Source organism: Grammomys surdaster, unplaced genomic scaffold (genome assembly GCF_004785775.1).
Source record: "Grammomys surdaster isolate TR1022 unplaced genomic scaffold, NIH_TR_1.0 61, whole genome shotgun sequence".
In the NCBI taxonomy this organism is placed as follows: domain Eukaryota; kingdom Metazoa; phylum Chordata; class Mammalia; order Rodentia; family Muridae; genus Grammomys; species Grammomys surdaster.
In genome coordinates, this window is record NW_021604563.1 from 17,468,721 (window position 1) to 17,489,454 (window position 20,734).

Genomic DNA, 20,734 nt, shown 5'->3' on the forward strand with positions numbered 1-20,734 from the left:
TAACCAGATTGTGAGAGGCAAGTGGAAGAACATAAGCAACAGAAATCAAGGCTACTTGGCATCATCAGAACCCAGTTCTCCCATCACAGCAAGCCCTGGATATCCCAATACAATACACAAGAAAAGCAAGATTTTGATTTCAAATCACATTTCATGATGATGATAGAGGACTTTAAGAAGGACATAAACAACTCCCTTAAAGAAATACAGGATCACACAGGTAAACAGGTAGAAGTACTTAAAGAGGAAACATCAAGTCCCTAAAAGAAATATGAAAAAACACAACCAAACAGGTGAAGTAATTGAACAAAATCATTCACAATCTAAAAATGGATTTCTCTTCTCCTTTCCTCTGCCATTGTGCATACTATACCTGATTCAGTTTCTTGCCATGTCTTCTCATAAGACTTTCAGAATCAAGTGATCCCTAGCCAAGAAACAAAAGCAAAATCGTCCTATTGCTTACTGGATCCGGTTGAAAACTGGTAACAAAATCAGGTACAACTCTAAGAGAAGACATTGGCAGAGAAGAAAACTGGGTCTGTAAGGATTTACACAATGATGAGACTGAGAGTTTATAATGAATTGTGGTAATTGATCAGTCCTACCAGATGGATTTCAACACTTTTAACTTAGAGACTTGTTCGTGTCTAAATGAGGGTGTCTGTCCTGTAATAAAATTAGGAACCTTTCAAAAAAAAAAAGAAATCACAAAAAGAGACAACCCTGGATTTAGAAACCTAGGAAAGGGATCAGGAGTCATAGATGCAACAAGCATACAAGATATAAAAGAGAGAATCTCAGGTATAGAAGATACCATAGAAAACATTGACACAACAGTCCAAAAATGCAAAATGGAACAAGCTCCTAACCCAAAACATCCAGGAAATCCAAGGCACAATGAGAAGTTCAAACCTAAGGATAATAAGTATAGAAGAGAGTGAAGATTCCCAACTTAAAGGGCCAATAAATATCTTCAACAAAATTATAGAAGAAACCTTCTTAACCTAAAAAACGAGATGGCCATAAACATACAAGAAGCCAAAACATACAGAACTCCAAATAGACTAGACCAGAAAAAATTCCTCCTGTCATATAATAATCAAAACACCCAATGCACAAAACAAAGAATATTAAAAGCTGTAAGGGAAAAAGATCAAGTAACATATAAAGGCAGACCTATAAGAATTACACCAGACATCTTAACAGAGACTCTAAAAGCCAGAAGATTCTGGGCAGATGTCATACAGACTCTAAGAGAACACAAGTGCAAACCCAGGCTACTATATCCAGCATCTATTACCACAGATGGAGAAACCAATATATTGCATAGCAAAAACAAATTTAAAAAACCTCTTTCCATAAATCCAGCCATACAAAGGGTGACAGATGGAAAAGTCCAACATAAGGAGGGAAACTACACTCTAGAAAAAGCAAGAAAGTAACTTTCTTTCAACAAACCCAAAAGAAGATAGCCACACAAACATAATTCTACCTCTAACAACAAAAATAGTAGGAAATAACAATTACTGGTTCTTAATATCTCTTAACATCAATAGATTCAATTCCCAATACAAAGACATAGTGTAACAGATGGATACTTAAACAGGATCCAGCATTTTGCTGCATACAGGAAATGCACCTCAGTGCAATGACAAAGATAGACCTTATCTCAGAGTAAAAGTCTGGAAAGATTTTTCCAAGGAAATGATCCCAAGAAACAAGCTGAAGTAGCCATTCTAATATCTAATAAAATGGAATTTCAACTAAAAGTTATCAAAAACATGAGGAAGAAAACTTCATTTCATCAAAGGAAAAATCTACCAAAAATGAACTCTCAACTCTGAAGATCTATGTGCCAAATGCTACAACACCCACATTTATAAAAGAAACTTTACTAAAACTCAAAAAACACATTGAACCTCACATAATAATAGTGAGAGAGTTCAACACTCCACTCTCACCAATGGAGAGATCATGGAACCAGAAACTAAACAAAAACACTGGGAGAGATACAGAAGTTAGGAACTAAATGGATTTAACAGATGTCTACAGAACATTTCATCCTAAAACAAAAGAATATACCTTCTCATCACCTCAGTGTACCATCTCCAAAATTGACCATATAATTGGTCACAAAACAGGCCTCACCAGATACAAGGAGACTGAAATAATCCCAAGGCATCCTATCAGATCACCATGACATAAGGGTATTCTTCAATAACAACAAAATCAAGAGGAAGCCCACATAGACATGGATGCTGAACAAGCCTCTATTCAATGATAATTTGGTAAGAGAAGAAATATAAAGAAATTACTTTTTAGAATTTAATGAAAATGAAGTCACAGCATACCTAAACTTATAGGACACAATGAAAGCAGTGCTAAGAGGAAAACTCATAGTTCTTAGTGCCTCAGTAAAGAAATTGGAGAGAGCATAAACTAGCAGCTTAACAGCATACCTGAAAGCTCTAGAACAAAAATAAGCAAATACACCCAAGAGGAGAAAATGGCAGGAAATAAACTCACTGGTGAAATCAAACAAGTAGATAAATAAGACAACTACAAAAAAATCAAAAAAATCAGCAGCTGGTTCTTTAAGAAAATCAGAAAATTAGACACATTATCTAGAGGGCACAGAGACAGTCTCCAAATTAACAAAAGCATAAATGAAAAGGGAGATGTAACAACAGAAATCAAAGACATTCAAACAATTATCAAATCCTACTACAAAACCCTATACTCAACAAAACTGGAAAATCTAGATGAAATGGATAATTTTCTAGATAGATACCAGGTTACAAGGTTAAATCAGGATCAGGTAAACCATCTATATAGTCCCATAAATTCTAATGAAATAGAAGCAGTCATTAAAAGTCTCGGGGGGGGGGGCGGCCCAAAAAAAGAGCTCAGGACTTTATGTAGAGCTTTTTTGAAAAGATGGTTTTAGTGCAGAATTCTATAAGACCTTCAAAGAAGACCTAATTCCAATACTCTTCAAACTATTCCACAAACTAGAAACAGAAGGAACACTACCCAATTCATTCTATGAAGACAAAGACTCAACAAAAAAAGTGAATTTAAAATCAATTTTCCTTATGAATATTAATACAAAAATACTCAATAAAATTCTTACAAACCAAATTCAAGAAAACATCAAAGCAATCATTCACCATGATCAAGTAGGCTTTATCCCAGAGATGCAGGGAGGGTTCAATATATAGAAATCCATAAACGTAATCCACTATATAAACAAACTCAAAAAAACCCACATTATCATTTCATTACATGCTGAAAAAGCATTTGACAAAATTCAACAAACCTTCAGGTTAAAAGTCATAGAAATAACAGAAACTCAAAGTCCATATCTAAACAGCAAAAGCAATGTACAGCAAACCAGCAGGCAATATCAAACTAAATGGAGAGAAACTTGAAGCAATCCCACTAAAACCAAGGACTAGACAAGGCTGCCCACTCTCATCCTACCTATTCAATATAGTACTGGAAGTCCTAGCCAGAGCAATTAGACAACACAAGGAGATCAAAGGGATATAAATTGGAAAGGAAGAAGTCAAAATATCACTATTGGCAGATAATATGATAGTATACTTAAGTGACCCTAAATATTCCATGAGAGAACTCCTAAACCTGATAAGGAACTTCAGCAATGTGGCTGGACATAAAATTAACTCAGACAAATCAGTAGCCTTCCTCTACTCAAAGAATAAACAGGCTGAGAAACAAGTTAGGGAAACAACACCCTTCACAATAGTCACAAATAATATAAAATATCTTGGTGTAATACTTACCACGCAAGTGAAAAATATGTACAAGAACTTCAAGTCTCTCAAGAAATTAATCAAGGAAGACCTTAGAATATGGAAAGATCTCCTTCCCATGCCCATGGATTGGCAGGATTAACATAGTATAATGGCCATCTTACCAAATTCAATCTACAGATTCAATACAATCCCCAGCAAAATTCTAACTCAATTCTACACAGAGATAGAAAGAGCAATTCTCAAATTCATTTGAAATAAAAAAAAGCCCATGATAACGAAAACTATTCTCAACAATAACAGAACTTCTGGGAGAATCACCATCCTGATCTCAAGCTATACTACAGAGCAATAGTGATAAAAATGCATGGTATTGGTACAGAAACAGGAAGGAAGATCAATGGAATATAATTGAAGATCCAGAAATGAACCCACACACCTATGGTCACTTGATCTTTGACAAAGGAGCTAAAACTGTCCAGTGGAAAAAGGACAGAATTTTCAACAAATGGTGCTGGTTCAACTGGAGGACAACATGTAGAAGAATACAAATGGATTTATTCTTATCTCCTTGTACAAAGCTCAAGTTCAAGTGGATAAAGACCTTCACATAAATCCAGATACACTGAAACTATTAGAAGTGAAAGTCAGGAAGAGCCTCGAATACATGAGCACAGGGGAAAAGTTCCTGAACAGAACTCCAATGGCCTAGGCTCTAAAAGCAAGTATAGATAAATGGGACCTCATAAAATTGAAAAGCTTTTGTAAGGCAAAGGACACTGTCATCAGGACAAAATAACAACCAACAGATTTGGAAAAAAACTTTAACAATCCTACATCTAAGAGAGGGCTAATATCCAATATATACACCAAACTCAAGAAGTTGGACTCCATCATACCAAATAACCCTATTAAAAATGGGGTATGGAGCTAAACAAAGACTTCCCAACTGAGGAATTATGAATGATAGAGAAGCACCTAAAGAAATGTTCAACATCCTTAGTCATCAGGGATGTCACATCAGTCAGAATGGCTAAGATCAAAAACTCAGGTAACGGTAGATGCTGGTGAGGATTTGGAGAAAGAGGAACACTCCTCCATTGCTGATGGGATTGCAAGCTGGTACAACCTCTCTGGAAATCAATGTAGCGGTTCTTCAGAAAATTGAACATAGTACTACTTGTGGATCCAGCTATACCACCCCTGGGCATATATCCAAAAGATATTCCAACATATAACAAGGACACATGCTCCACTGTGTTCAAAGTAGCCTTATTTATAATACCCAGAAGCTGGAAACAACCCAGAAGATCCTCAACAGAAGAATGGATACAGAAAATGGGGTACATTTACACAATGGTGTACTGCTCAGCCATTAAAAACTATGAATTCATGAAATTCTTAGGCAAATGGATGGAACTAGAAAATATCATCCTGAGTGAGGTAACCTAGTCACAAAAGAACACACATGGTATGTACTCACTGATAATTAGATACTAGGAAAAAAGCTTGGAATATCCATGATACAATTCACAGACCATAAGAAGCTCAAGAAGAAGGAACACCACAATGTGCATGCTTCAGTACTACTTTTTAGAGTGAACAAAATAATCTTGGGAGGTACTTGTGAGGAAGAGAGGAGGTGGAGCAGAAAAGGGGGGTAGGATCAGTTGTGGGAGGAAATGGGGGAGATATACAGAGGGTCAAGTCAGAAAATTTAATAGAAGTGTTTAGCGGTGGGGGATGGGGAACTGGGGTAGCCACCATCAAGTCACAGATGCCTGGAAAACAAGAGGCTCCCAGGCCCCAAAGCGGATGACATTAGCTGAAATACCCAAAAGAGGTGAGAGAGAGCCTGTAGAGATCATTTCCAGACGTTAGTCATGACCCTTGGTTGAGGGATGGGGACACACACCTACCTCAAAAATATTAACCCAGAATTGTTGCTGTCTAAAGGAAACACAGAGACAAAGAGTAGAGCAGAGACTGAAGGAAAGGCCATCCAGAGACTGCCCCACCTGGCAATTCATGCTATATGCAGACACCGAACCCAAACACTATTGCTGATGCCAAGAAGTGCTTGCTGACAGGAGCCTGATATAGTAGTCTTCTGAGAGGCTCTGCCAGAGCCTGACAAATACACATGTGGATGCTTGCAACCAACCATTGGACTGAGCACAGGGACCCCAATGGAGGAGTTAGAGAAAGGACCGAATGAGCTGAAGGGGTTTTCAACCCAATAGGAAGGACAACAATATCAACCAACTAGAAACCCCAGAGCTACCAGGGACTAAGTCAACAACCAAAGAGTACACATGGAGGGACCCATGTCTTCAGTCGTGTATGTAGCAGAGAATGGCCTTATCTGGCATCATTGGGAGGAAATGCCCTTGGTCCTGTGAAGGCTCGATGCCCCAGTGTAAGGGTATGTTATGGTGGTGAGGTGCAAGTGCGTAGGTGGGTAGGGGAGCACACTCATAGAAGCAGGGGGACAGGGGAGGGGATAGGAGGTTTGTGGAGGGGAAACTAGGAAAGGGGATAACATTTGAAATGTAAATAAATAAAATAATCAATAAAAAATAAAAGTATCAGTAAAAAATACTTCATCTAAAAATAAGCTTACTATTTTAAAAGCTCAGGTATTTTTGAAGTAAATACTATTTCATAATGTGAATTGTATATTCTTTCTTAATCTTTTTTAAAATAGAAAATTTCATTTAATTACTATACATTTAAAACATTAAAACATGATCAAATTCTATCTCTAAAGTTGCATAACATTGATAGTATAGAATTAGTCTCTACATCTTTCTACTAGCAAAACAGTTCACTTTTAGGGAACTTAATAATTATATATCATATTAAAGAATATTTAGATCATATAATTTGATTTAGCAGTAGAGGAAAGTCACTGGAAACGGTTAGAATACCCTTATTTTTTTGGCAATGTTATACATTTACAATTTTTCTTTAAGTATATGTAATAAATTTAAAGACCATAGCACCTTGGGGCTTCCCTAACTTTTCCCAAACCATAAAGTTGGTTTATTTTTCTCATAAGCAAACCCAAGAGCTCATATGGAATAAATAAACATGTCAGGAGAAATAATAAAATGAAGGTCCAAGAAAATATAAAAAAACAGCAAAATGATGGGAATTATTGTTCATAAATAATATAACTTTTAGAAGTAAGAACTTATCATTTTAGAAGGTTTTTTTTTTTTCGCTATGGACCAGAGTTCTCCATTTTCTTCCTTGAGTGGTTCTCAGTTGATAAGTTCTTTGATTTGATAGCATCATAAACTATAAGCAAACCTATTTTTTAATTTTGAATTTCCTTAAATAATTATACAAGAAATTTAGGTCTATTAGGCTATAAAATATTCCTAATTTTTGGTACTTGAAGTATATATTGCAGCACTTAGTTTACTGTGTTTAAAGCTATATTACCATTTAACTATGTAAATGGCATAAGAAAAAGTATGAATCAAAATTAGAACATGCACATGCATTAGAATTCACCTCATGTATTTTTATAGGACATCAACTGAAGGACTCAGGGGATATTTGAGAATTACAATGTGAAAAACTGGTCTACATATATGTATGCAGTTCATTTTCTTTAGATATATTTAAACACAGTCAACTAAGACAAGATATTTTGATATTTGATTGCTGGTAATTTTCAATTTCTATTTTCCTGATTCTTTCTGTTTGGCTGGACCCTTAAGCTTTGAAGCCACTGATGACCACAAGAAAATAATCAAGCTAAACTCTCTTTTCAAACTATTTTATATAGGTTGCAATAGCTATGTAAAATAGAGTCTGCCTATTATGTTCTCAGAAAGCCTCATTCTGTAAGTAAATATTTTCTTTGCAGTCTCTTGCTGTGTGGCATATTAACATCTGCACCAAATCCACAAGTAGTGGGGTTGGGTATTTGTTCCCTTTCTGCAGGGATTCTTATCAAAGTAAGAAAAAAAAATACTCGTACTATGAATTATTTTCATCATAATGATTGGATTGTGTTTTCCCAATGAAAAGAGCAGGAAAATACTATAAAGAACATAATAAAAATGAGAGGAGTAAATAAAAACTCAAGTTTGGGGGATATGCGATAACAACATATAAAGGTTGTTATTTTAAAGAGACCGAACCCATATAGTTTTATATTTATATGTTTATTTTCATTATAATTTAATGATTTATTTGGATGTCCAAGTGACTCGGACTTGAGCATAACTCATTTCTACTTTTAAATTAATACTGCTTTTCTCATGTTGGCCAGGTAAGGCCTCAAGTGGAGGGACTGAGACACCAATCCAATCACAAAAAATTGACCGACAGTTTGTCCTGCCTGCAGGCTATTCTGGGATGAGAGCCTAGCAGAATCATCAAGGAGACCAGAGAGACATCACCTAGCAACTGACAGGAGCAGATGCAGAGTCTCATGGCCAATCACTAGGGAGAGCTCTTGGTTAGACCTTCTAAGGAGGGTGAAGAAGAATGAGAGGAATCAAAGGGGTCACGGACACCATGAGAACATGGCTGACAGGATCAATAGACTTGGGGATCCTGTAGGGGTCTGCTAGGTGCTCAGCATGTAGGTTATGGCTGAGTAGCTTGTGTTCTTGTAGAAATTCTAGTAGTGGGAATGAGAGCTGTCCCTGACTCTTTTGCTTGTTTTTGGGACTCTTTTCTTTTATTGGGTAGACTCCTCCAGCCTTAAAGTGAGGGAAGTGTCTATTGTTATTCCAGCTTTTTATGTTATGTTAGGTTGATGTCCCTGAGAGGCCTGCGCTTTACTCAGAAGGATGTGTGGAGGGGACATTGATCTGGGGGGGGGGGACAGGAGGTGGAGTGGGAAGACTGGAAGAAGGGGAGGGAAGGGAAACTATGGTCAGCTTTAATATATGAGAGAAGAATTAAAGTAACTCTGTCATTGGTAGATAAAGCACACATGTACATCATAGGCCAGATATTGAAAAATAATGTAAGTTGAAATATTAACTATACATGTATATGCTGTCTAACAACATTCTCATATCTACACTAACAGAAGCACAGCTTTATAGCTGAAATGCTACATACTAAAACATTTTCCCAATGCCTTACTTTAATCATGAATTCTTAAATACTTTAGCAGACATTTTAAGATATAAAATGATTGAAACTATATCACATTTTAATAGTCATTTATTTAATATTATTGAAAAATACTTCTTCAATGTGATGTTCTCTAATTTCTTTCCAAGTTTTCCTGTCTTTTAATGTAATTAAGAAATAATAAATTAACTAATCACATCACTATCATTACCACTCATATATGCCAGTTACAAACTTTGTACCATGTAACCTATTTTTATATCTTTTAACTATCACTTCAGTTAAATTTATTTATTTATTATCCCTTCCTTGGATTTTCTCAAGTCTCTTCATATGTCCTGAATTCTGGTAAATCCAGATATTCTATAATAATATTCTAACTTACACAGTAAAAAAGATCTCATTTAGTCATTTCTAAATAATTATCTGAATAGTTATATAGTTTTTTATATATGTAATTAATATGTTATAGGAACATAATATGTTAATTATCACATAATTAGTTTTGTAATTATATATTGAAATTCCCTATAACATGTTAATATATAACACTTATATAATACCCACAGAGAACAGCATTGACTTATACAATTGTAATTATGATAAATTTTAGAAAGACTTGTAAAAATAAATATATAATGTGATTATTACATAAAACATTCCTATTTTAAAATAGTTTTTAATTAAATGAAGGTAAACAATGAATTAGAGTGGTATCATGGCTTGAGAATATTTTAACTATTAGGTTTATCCTATGAATCTATTGAATATAAGTTCTACTCACAGAAGAATCCTCAAATGCTACTAGTCTGAACAATCAGAATGAACTATAAGAAGAATTTAAAAGTATAAACTGGACTCCTGTTATAGCTCCATTTTAGAGTATTAATTTGAACTCTGAATTTAAGAGTCTATTATTACTTACTGGTCTCTTCTGCAATGTGGAGCTAAGTCAATTCGGAATTCTGGTAGGTATATGAAACCATCAGCCTTGGTGTCCTAGGAAAGAATGAAAAAATATAAGCAGAAGCATTAAGATTTAAGAGAGATTGCTACAACTTGAAATGGAGAAGCAAGAGCCAGGTCTCCAGTATTGTAACAAACATTTTTTCCAGAATGCTTATTAAAGAATGCTGTTTGCTTAGCATGCACTTGAAATAGCTTTCTGCAAAGCAAATGGACCATGCATTTATTAAACCAGCGATGGTAACAACAGACTCTTAAATTAATGATTATACAGAATTATTGGAAAATATGCAAACAGCTCTCACCATCATTAAGGCAAAGCAGACAAAAATATGTATCAATGAAGGCTAGCATGGCAATCAGCTATAGCAGCATTTAGCATGTTACTAAACCTTCAGTTGTCTTACACAGAACGATGATTACATGTATCAATCATTTTCAACTTCAAAGCTTCTAAAACATCAAATAGTGAAACATCTAAGGATGAAATTGTTTAGCATATGAACATCACAAAGCAGATTTTGAAATATAATCTTCCATTCCTTGTCTTTTTATATCATATAAGGAGCTCGTCAAATTTGTAAGGCATCGTCATGAACTGGCACAAAGTTGAACACCTTTCAACATGTTTATAGAACATATTAAGTTCTTGTCATCATAAATCTGCCCATGTTTACCAAGTCACTTTTTTTCTGAGTCACAGTTTCTTCAAGGCTGAAAAAGGGATCATATTATTGCTAGGCTGTAATATTTTTAACTGATAAAGGAAAGTGTAAGTATTAAAGGTATGGGAAAATATGAGCCTAGTAATCTTGAAGTTAAAAGTAAAAAATGTATACATTTTATAATAATCTGATTAAAAAGTCACTCTTGATTGTGGAACCATTAAAAAAGTTGCCATAACATTAATTTATCCTATATCATGTAAACTAATTGTGAGAACATTCTTTAAATGAAAAAACATGATAGATAGAATGTATTATTGCTTTTCTATTTAAGTTCATCATAAATTATGTCAACATTCATCATGTTTCATCAGAATATGAAATCATTTGGTTTTTCATATTTGTTCTTAAAAACTTAAATTTGAAAATGGAAAATTTCCATATTATTTGATACATGAAAAACAGAATATGCTAAGAAATAATATTCATTAAATAATCATGTGACCAACACTGTGCAATTGTTCTTTATATATGTTAACTCTACTATCACAAATATTTATTGATTCAATTATTATATATTGAGTACCTATATTGTGCCCCATATGGGAGATAAATTGCTGACTTAGTGAGGTGATACCAGGGAAGAAAAATATAGTACTTGTGAAAGTTTATGATCCAGGAGAAGAATTTTAATATAAAAACAATAAAGTAGAATTACAAGGGGTCAAATCTGTGATCAAAGTTACACGATTATATGACAGATAATGAGATTTGAATGGGTGGAGTAGGATTAAGAAAGGCTTCCCTAGAAGAATTGACGTACTGAAGTGAGATTTTTAAGGAACAGTGGGTTGTTAATGGAGTTAACAATTGGGATCATGAAATATTACAACAAGAAGGAAGACACATAAAAAGATTCCATGACTGGATGGAGTACAGCACATTAGAGAAAACGGAAGTGGTCAGTATAGCTGGAATGTAAAAATCACAGGATGGCTAGTACAAGATATGAAGAAGAGCTATGCAGGATTCACGTAAGGGGTGCCATTCCACGTTAAGGACATTTTTGTGTAAGAGTCATAGTGGAAAGTTGTTGATGAATTTCATTAAGGAAGAAAAATTTTTAAAAATGTGGTGAGATGAGGTAGTATAGATATGGCAATTTATATTTTAAAAGATATGCTAATTAGAGTGGTAAACTAAATTTAGAGGAAGGCCAAAATGAACAGGACAAGACAGACAGGGGGCTATTGAAATTGTTTGAAAGCTAAAATGGCTTTGACTAGACAGTGAACTGATGAATTTGACAGATACTTAGGGGATAATTTTGGTTAAACTAGATATGGATACACTGTATGGATACACAGTAGGAGGCAAAATAGTACAGGGTTTGAGGCTAACTCCTTAGCAGAAAGTCACAGACAAGAGATCATTTTAAGGATGACATGATAAGGAATTTAGCTTTGTACATGCTGAACAGGGAAAATCTTGAGATAGCCTAATGGAGAGATCATTGAACTTATAAGTCCTAAATGTAAGAAGAGATATTTAGGGTATAAATATAAATATGTGTAAATCATGTATACATATAGTAATTGAGGGTGTATATAAGAGTAAAATTCCGATTGAAAGGTATGTATAACAATAAGAAAACATGATCTGATTCCTGAATAACTGAAACTTGTCACTTAGAAGATACGCCAATTTTGAAAAACTGTTAAAGAGTTGTGGCATGATGAAAAATGAGAAAAGGCCAAGTAAAATGAAGTCTGCAAGCATTGCACTTAGCAACATCAAAATATCAGGGTTATCTTCTGAAATGTGACCCCACAGTGTGTGTGTGTGGGGGGGGTTACATCTTAACTGAGTTAAGGAAAGCAGAAAGTATAAATAATAGTATCATGAAGCCTGGCTATACATGTCAGGGAGTTAAGATCAATGCTCGAGCTTAAATGAAAGATCTGGACTCCTCTCTACACTAGGAATACTTTGAGTATCTTATGGTCAGTATGTCCCAAACAAAATGTATAGGCTTGTCAGTTTTGTACAACAAAATGATATTTGTTGGGCTTTATAACCTGTGAAATGCACCTGGTTCATTTCATTTTATCTAATTGAAAGGATCCTAGCACTTAAAATAAAAGTTTGCAAGATGAACCTGGTTGAGAGGGAGAGGATCAATACATAAGAGAAAGTAGGATGAAAATTTTTGGCAAGCATTGTGACACGTTTTATAGAAAATGGGCTTCAAAGGACATAAGAAACTTGCTTGACCTCTTGAAAGTAATAAGTGAAAGGGCTTGGAGTAAAAGCAGGTATCTTTTATTTCAAAGACATTGATTAAGATATCTTTATTAGACATATTAGACAGCTTTAGACAGCCTTTTTAAAAGTATGAAGTAGCATCAATTGCTCATCCCTGACATTAGGTCTTATTAGCATCTTTTTATTTGCCAGATATATGATCTTACTGCTAACAAAAAAGACTATTTTCAGTGACAGTTCTTTTTTTAAATTGGATATTTTATTTATTTACATTTCAGATGTCATACCCTCCCCCCATTTCCCCCCAGAAACTCCCTATCCCATCCCTCTCCTCCCTTTTGCTTTTATACAATTTTAATTATATGCAAGTATTAAGGTCAATTAAAAAAATTGGATGCCAAGGAACTTTCTGCTGAGTGTCTATGGCACCCTAAAACTAGGCATACTTATGCCTAGGTGAAAAGGAAGGATCCACTTACTTGCATATAGCATGATCCTGATCAGGTATTTAATCTGGGGAAGAGGGCATGTTTGTGTTTTTTTCTGTAAGATGCTGAAGGAGTATGGTGGCTTCCAGAGTGTTTGGTGAGACATCCTGATGCTGGGACAAAGTATGATGCAAACCTGTGAGCTTGCTGAGTGCCCTGACAATGGTGACTGGGGAGCTGTATTGGACATAAGTTCCCGACCCACCATTTCTTACCTATACCCCTGATGGGACAAGCTGCCTTGCCTCAAGTTCTTAGACCTTGTGGAACAGAGAATCAAAAAGAGAAGTTATAATGCCTCTTGTATTTTTTTTAATGTGACCAGTTATTCGGACTCCATCATGTATTGGTTTATAAATCAATCCAATATTTGGAATAACAGTCTTCATTTGGAAGGCTGGTTCTGAACATTTTCAGAGACATATTTGAAAGTTAACTGCAGTTCTCTATGATGTTATGTTTGCAAGAGATAAAGTTGGTACAGGAACTAGATTTTAAACAAGTGTTAGTGCATGGGTTAAGGCTTTTTTAATTGTCAAGTTAAAATTACTTTTGTTTCTTCTACAGTATTTATTGTAAGTTGCATTGATTGTACACTTTCTAAGTGTGTTAGTGTGTTAAAACCCGGCATGTATGTTATGGGGGTCTATCAACCAGCTTTTGTTTTATCGCCGTGAGTATCACAGGACCTTGGTATTCTGAAAAAAGCTTGGAAGAAGTCAGTTAGGCTTTAAGCAGAAGCAAAAGGGTAGTGGGCTTGATTACTGCTGGTATAACAGCTTTAATTACATTAATTGCTAGCACTACTGCTTCTGCAACTGTTTTGACACAAGAAGTTAAGACAGGTAGTTTTGTTAATCATTTAGCAAAAAAAAAAGGTACTAATATGTTGAGTATAGAAGAGGATTTAGATAGACATTTGCGACAATGGATTGATGCTCTTTATCCTATTCAAGTTATTGGAAGGAAGTTCAGAGATTAAGAGTAAGGAGCTATCTTGAGTGTCATGCCAAATACCCATGGAGTTGTATTACTTCTAAAATTTACAATGATAGTCATCATAACTAGTGACAGACCTTTCCTCTGTGGTACACTTACATTCAGATGTGAGAACCAGTAGAGAGTTGAGTTTTTCAAAATAAACCAGTATTTTTTCCAGCTAAAGAGTGAGATTCCTCTAGATGGTCTTTTATGCCAAAGCCATCCCTCGCATTTTCCATGGCCCAGTTCAGTACAGGCAATTGCACAAAATCGATTTTTAGACCAAGAACGACGGTCTTCCTCAGAGAAAAATGTGGGCAAGAGCCTTCTAAACCAGGAACCTGCAAAAACAAACAGGAATAAAATGTTAGTTTGAATATCATAACAATGTAGACTTCAAATTATCATAGCATTTTCACAAGGTTGCAGTAATCTAACAGCTCGCCCTTATTAGACAGTTTTTCTTACCATTACAAATGGCAATATATTAATTTTTCTTTACTTAGAACCATTTGTATTTCTTACTTTGTCAATAGTCATTTTAGAGTTTCTTTTTCTTTTTGTCCTATTCTGTTAATATTTAACTTACTGATTGATATATTAAGAATATTAAAACTTTGTCATATATATTTGAAATTTCTCTCTTTAGTTTATGGCGTTATGGCATGTACATAAATTTTCACTACTTAGCCACAAATATGAAAAGCATATGTTTTCTGCGTTGTTAGAAGTTTTATTCATTTTTACATTTAAATCATGAATATATCTTGATTTCTGTATATTATATAAAATATGAATCTAAGGATACTTCTTCTTTCCAAAGATTATGACAGTTGCTCTAAACCATTTATTCAATAATCTTTTCATTACTGATTTCAAATATTATCATCATTATTGAACTCGAATTATTTTTCACATTAAATATAAATATGTATGCATTTATAATTTCTTTCATTAAAATATCAAAATATTTTAACTTTTCTGGACAATATCATGTACTAATTTTTTGTGATTTATTAATGTATATTTATTGTCAGTTAATTCTATAATTTATCCCTTTTGCTTTTTTCTCATAGAATTTTCCCCAATATGAACTTTTAAACTAGTGTGAGCTTCCAAATACATCCTGTTTGAATTCTGATTGAAAATTTAAGATGAATTTAAGAAATATAATATTTGTTACTACTAAAATTCTGAGCCTTATACATGACCATGTAACTCAACATTTACCAAGACTTCTCTGAAGATATTCTATATTTCAAATACATATTTTATACATTTCCTCTTCTTTAGTCTTTTTCATTTTATAGTTTTTCTTGCAATATTTGATCAAAATTCCATCTCCTTGTTAGTATTTTATTGTCATACAATGAGTGATATAAATGGCTTTGACCAGCAGTTCAATGTCTCTTATTCTACTTTTTGGTAAATAGATTAAGTCTGTAAGGGTAGATATGAAATTTAAATAAAGTAGTTTTAATTAAAGTTACTTAATGGATATAAATCAAAGCTCATTAATATATGTATAAATGAGATTAAGAATGCCATAAAGAAATTAAATTGGCTCTTTTAAAAATACTTCTAGGCTACTGGGAAGACTCCACAGTCTGAAGGTCCCCCCAAGAAGTCTGCTACAATGAGGGCCACAGGTAAGCAACCCTCCCAAATAATAGCAGCAGCTGGGAACCCTGAGAAACCCAGGAGACTCAGGAACCATCTCCACCCTACCCTCACACCCTGCAGGAATCTCACCCACTTGTGGGGCTGCAACTTCTACCTGGGCAGACCATCAGCCAATTTGCTTTTCTGAAGACCCCACAGTCTAAGGTCCCCCAGGAGGTCTGCTACAGACAGGGCTACAGGGCTCCCAGGAGACCTGCAGCAACCAAGGGTCACAGGAGGCAGGTTTCAGACTGATACCCAGGCCAGTTGATTCCAAAGATAACCAGATGTCAAGAGGCAAGCACAAGACCATAAACAACAGAAACCAATATACACTGGTACCATCAGAACCCAGTTCTCCCACCACAGCAAGCCCTGGACACACCAACACACCTGAAAAATAGAATGCTGACCTAAAATCCTATCTCATGAAGATAATGGAGTCCTTTAAGGAGGATATAAATAATTCACTGAAAGAAATACAGGAAAATGCAGGTAAACAGATAGAAGCCCTTAAAGAGGAAACAACTAAATCCCTTAAAGAAACAAAGGGAAACAATCATAAAGATGAAGGAATTGAACAAAGCAGTCCAAGACCTAAAAGTGGGAAGTAGCAACAACAAAGAAAACACAAATGCAGGCAACCCTGGAAATGGAAAACCTAGGAAAGAAGTCAGGCACTAAAGATGCAAGCATCAACAACAGAATACAAGGAATAGAAGAGAGAATCATAAGATTAGAAGATGCCTTAGAAGATACTAAAACAATGGTCAAAGAAAATTCAAAATAGAAAAATATTACTGAACCAAAACAACCAGGAAATCCAGGATACAATGAAAAGACCAAAACTAAGAATAATTGGAATAGAAGAGAGTGAAGATTACTAGCTCAAAGCACTAGAAAACATTTTCAACAAAACCATAGAAAATTTCCCCAGCCTAAAAGAAAGAGATATCCATAAATGTACAAGAAGTCTATAGAACACTAAATAGATTGGACCAGAAAAGAAAATCTTCTTGTCACATAATAATGAAAACACTAAATGCACAAAACAAAGAAAGAATATTAAAAGCTCCAAAGGAAAAAGGTCAAGTAACATATAAAGGCAGACCTAACAGAATCACATCAGACTTCTCAACAATGACCCTAAAAGCCATAAGAGCCTGGATCGAGGTCATGCAGACCCTAAGAGAACACAAACGCCAACCCAGGCTACTGTATCTTGCAAACCTCTCAATCATCATAGATGGAGAACACAAAATATTCCACAACAAAACCAAATTTAAACACCATCTATCTACCAATCCAGCCTTACAGAGGATTCTAGAAGGAAAACTCCATCACAAGGAAGGTATCTACACCAAGGAAAAACAAGGTATTAATCATCTCACAACAAAGCCCAAAGGAGAGAACCACATGCAAATAAAGTTACCTACAAAAACAACAAAAACAAACCTAACAGGAACTAACAGTCATCTGTCTTTAATATCTCTCAATATTAACAGACACAATTCCCAAATAAAAAGACATAAACTAACAGACTGGATAAGCAAGCAGGATGCGTGATATTGCTGCATACAAGAAACACACCTCAATGACAAAGACAGTTACTACATCATATTTAAGGCTGGAAAAAAGTCTTCCAAGCAAATGGTCCCAAAAAACAAGCAGGAGTTGGCATCTTAATATTCAATAAAATAGACTTTCAACCAATAGTAATCAAGCAAGATGGCGAAGGACACTTCATATATATATTCCACCAAAAAAAGTCTCAATTCTGAACATCTATGCCACAACTGCAAGGGTGCATTCACAAAAGTAACTTTACTAAAACTCAAAAGACACATTGAAACTCACAAAGTAATAGTGAGAGACTTCAACTCCCCACTCTCACCAATGGACAGGTCATTTAAATTGAAACTAAGCAAAGTAAAGGGAAACTAAAAGAGATTATGAACCAAATGGACTTAACAGATATATACAGAACATTTCACCCTAAGATAAAAGAATATACCTTCTTCTCATGACCTCATGGAAACTTTTCCAAAATTGAACATATAATCAGTCACAAAACTAGCCTCAACACATACAAGAAGATTGAAATAATCCCATGCATTCTATCAGATAACCACGGACTAAGGCTAGACTTCAATAACAACAAAAACAACAGAATGCCCATAGACCCATGGAAATTGAACAACTCTCTGCTCTATTATAATTTGGTCATGGAAGAAACAAAGAGAGAAATAAAAGACATTTTAGAATTCTACAACAATGAAGGCACAACATACCCAAACTTACGGGACACAACGAAAGCAGTGCTAATCGGAAAATTCATAAAACTAAATGCCCTACAAAAGAAGTTGGTGAGATCCTTAAAAACTTAAGAGCATACCTGAAAGCCTTAGAAGAAAAAGAAGCAAATACACCCCAGAGGAGTAGAAGGAAGGAGATCGTCAAACTCAGGGCAGAAATCATCCAAATAGAAATCAAGAGAATTATACATAGAAACAAAACCAGGAGCTGGTTCTTTGAGAATACCCATGAGGTAGATAAACATTTAGCCAAACTAACTAAAGGGCACAGAGACAGTATCGAAATTAACAAAATCACAAATGAAAAGGGAGACATAACAGAAACTGAGGAAATTAAAAAAATTATCAGATCCCACTACAAAATCCTATACTCAACAAAACTGGAAAATCTAGATGAAATGGATGATTTTCTACACAGATATCATGTACCAAAGTTAAATCAAGAGTAGGCAAATTATCTAAACAGGTCCGTATCTCCTAAGAAAATAGAGGAAGTCATTAAAAACCTCCCAAAAAACAAATGAACAAGCAGACAAACAAAAATCTCAGGGATGGATGGATTTAGTGCAGAATTCTACCAGACCTTCAAATTAAAATACCAAAACTCCTCAAATTATTTCATAAAATAAAAATAGAATGAACACTATCTAATTCTTTCTATAATGCCACAATTATTCTTGATACCTAAATGATACAGAGATCCAACAAAGAAAGAGAACTTCAGACTAATTTTGCTTATGAATATTGATGTAAAAATACTCATAAAATTATAGCAAACAGAATACAAGAACACATCAAAACGATGATCTACCATGATCAAGTATGCTTTAGCCCAGGGATGCAAGGTTGGTTCAATATATAAAAACTCATTAACATGATCCAGTATATAAACAAACTCAAACAAATAAAATCACATGATGATCTCATTAGATGCTGAAAAAGCACTGAACAAAATATAACACCTTTTCATGCCTTCCTAGAAAGAACAAAAATTCAAGGCCCATACCTAAACTTAATAAAAGCAATAAACAGCAAACCAACAGCCAATACCAAATTAAATGGAGAGATACTTGAAGCAATCCCACTAAAATCAGGGACAAGACAAGGATGCTCACTATCCCCATATATATTCCATATAGTACTTGAAATTGTAGCCAGAGCAATAAGACAACAAAAGTAGATGAATGAGATAAAAAATGGCAAAGAAGAAGTCAAGGTATCACTATGTTCAGATGATATGATAGTATATATTAGTGCCCTAAAAATTCTATCATAGAATTTCTATAGCTTATAAGCAACTTCAGCAAAGTATCCGGATATAAAATTAACTCAAAAAAAGCAGTATCTTACCTTTATACAAATGATAAGTGGGCTGAGGAAGAAAATAGGGAAACAACACCCTTCATAATAGTCACAAATAATATAAAATACTTTTGGGTAACTCTAACCAAACCAGTGAAAAGTTCTGTATGACAAGTAGTTCAAGTCTTTTAAGAAAAAAAACAGAAGTAGACTTCAGAAATGGAGAGGTTTTTATGCTCATGGTTTTGTAGGATTCACATAGTAAAAATGGCCATCCTACCAATAGCAATCTATAGATTCAATGCAATCCCCATCAACATTCCAACACAATGTTTTAAAGACATGGAAAGAGCAATTCTCAATTTCATACGGAAAAATGAAAAAAACCCAGGATAGCAAAAACAATTCTTACCAATAAAAGAACTTCTGGGGAAGTCACCATCCTTGATCTTAAGCTATACTACATAGCAATAGTGACAAAAACTACATGGTATTGGTACAGAGACAGACAGTTTGATCAATGGAATAGAATTGAAGACTCAAAAATAAATAGACACACCTATGGACACTTGACCTTTGACAAAGAATAAAAAAATATACAATGGAAAAAATTAAGGATCTTCAATAAATGGTGCTTGTCTAACTGGAAGTAGGTATATGGATCCACATTTTTTACCTTGCACAAAGCTCAAGTCCAATTGGATCAAGGACCCTGGTATAAAACCAGATACACTGAATCTAATAGAAAAGAAATTAGGAAAAAAAAACTTCAAATTCATGGGTACAGGGAAAATTTCCTAAACAGACCTCCAATGGGTCAGGCTCTAAGATCAATAATTGATAAATAGGACCTCATGGAACTGAAAAGCTTTTGTAAGGCAAAGGATATGATCAATAAGACAAACCAGTAACCTAGAGATTAGGAAAAAAACATCTTCACTAAACCCACATCTGATAGAGGGATAATATCCAAATTATATAAAAAACTAAAGAAGCTAAACTCCCAAAAAAACCAAACAACCCAATTAAAAAATGGGGTATAGAACTAAACAGAGAATTCACAACAGAGGGATCTCAAAGGGCTGAGAAGGACTTGAAGAAATGTTGAAAGTCCTTAGTGATCAGGGAAATACAAATCAAAAGGTCCCTGAGATACAACCTTATACCAATCAAAATGTCTAAGATCAAAAACTCAGGTGACAGCA

At 34.6% G+C, this 20,734-nt stretch overlaps 1 pseudogene; it reads left to right on the top strand.

Annotated features, from left to right (window-relative positions):
* Positions 1 to 391: 391 nt before the first annotated feature.
* LOC114623132 lies at positions 392 to 547 on the top strand (annotated as a pseudogene).
* Positions 548 to 20,734: the final 20,187 nt, after the last annotated feature.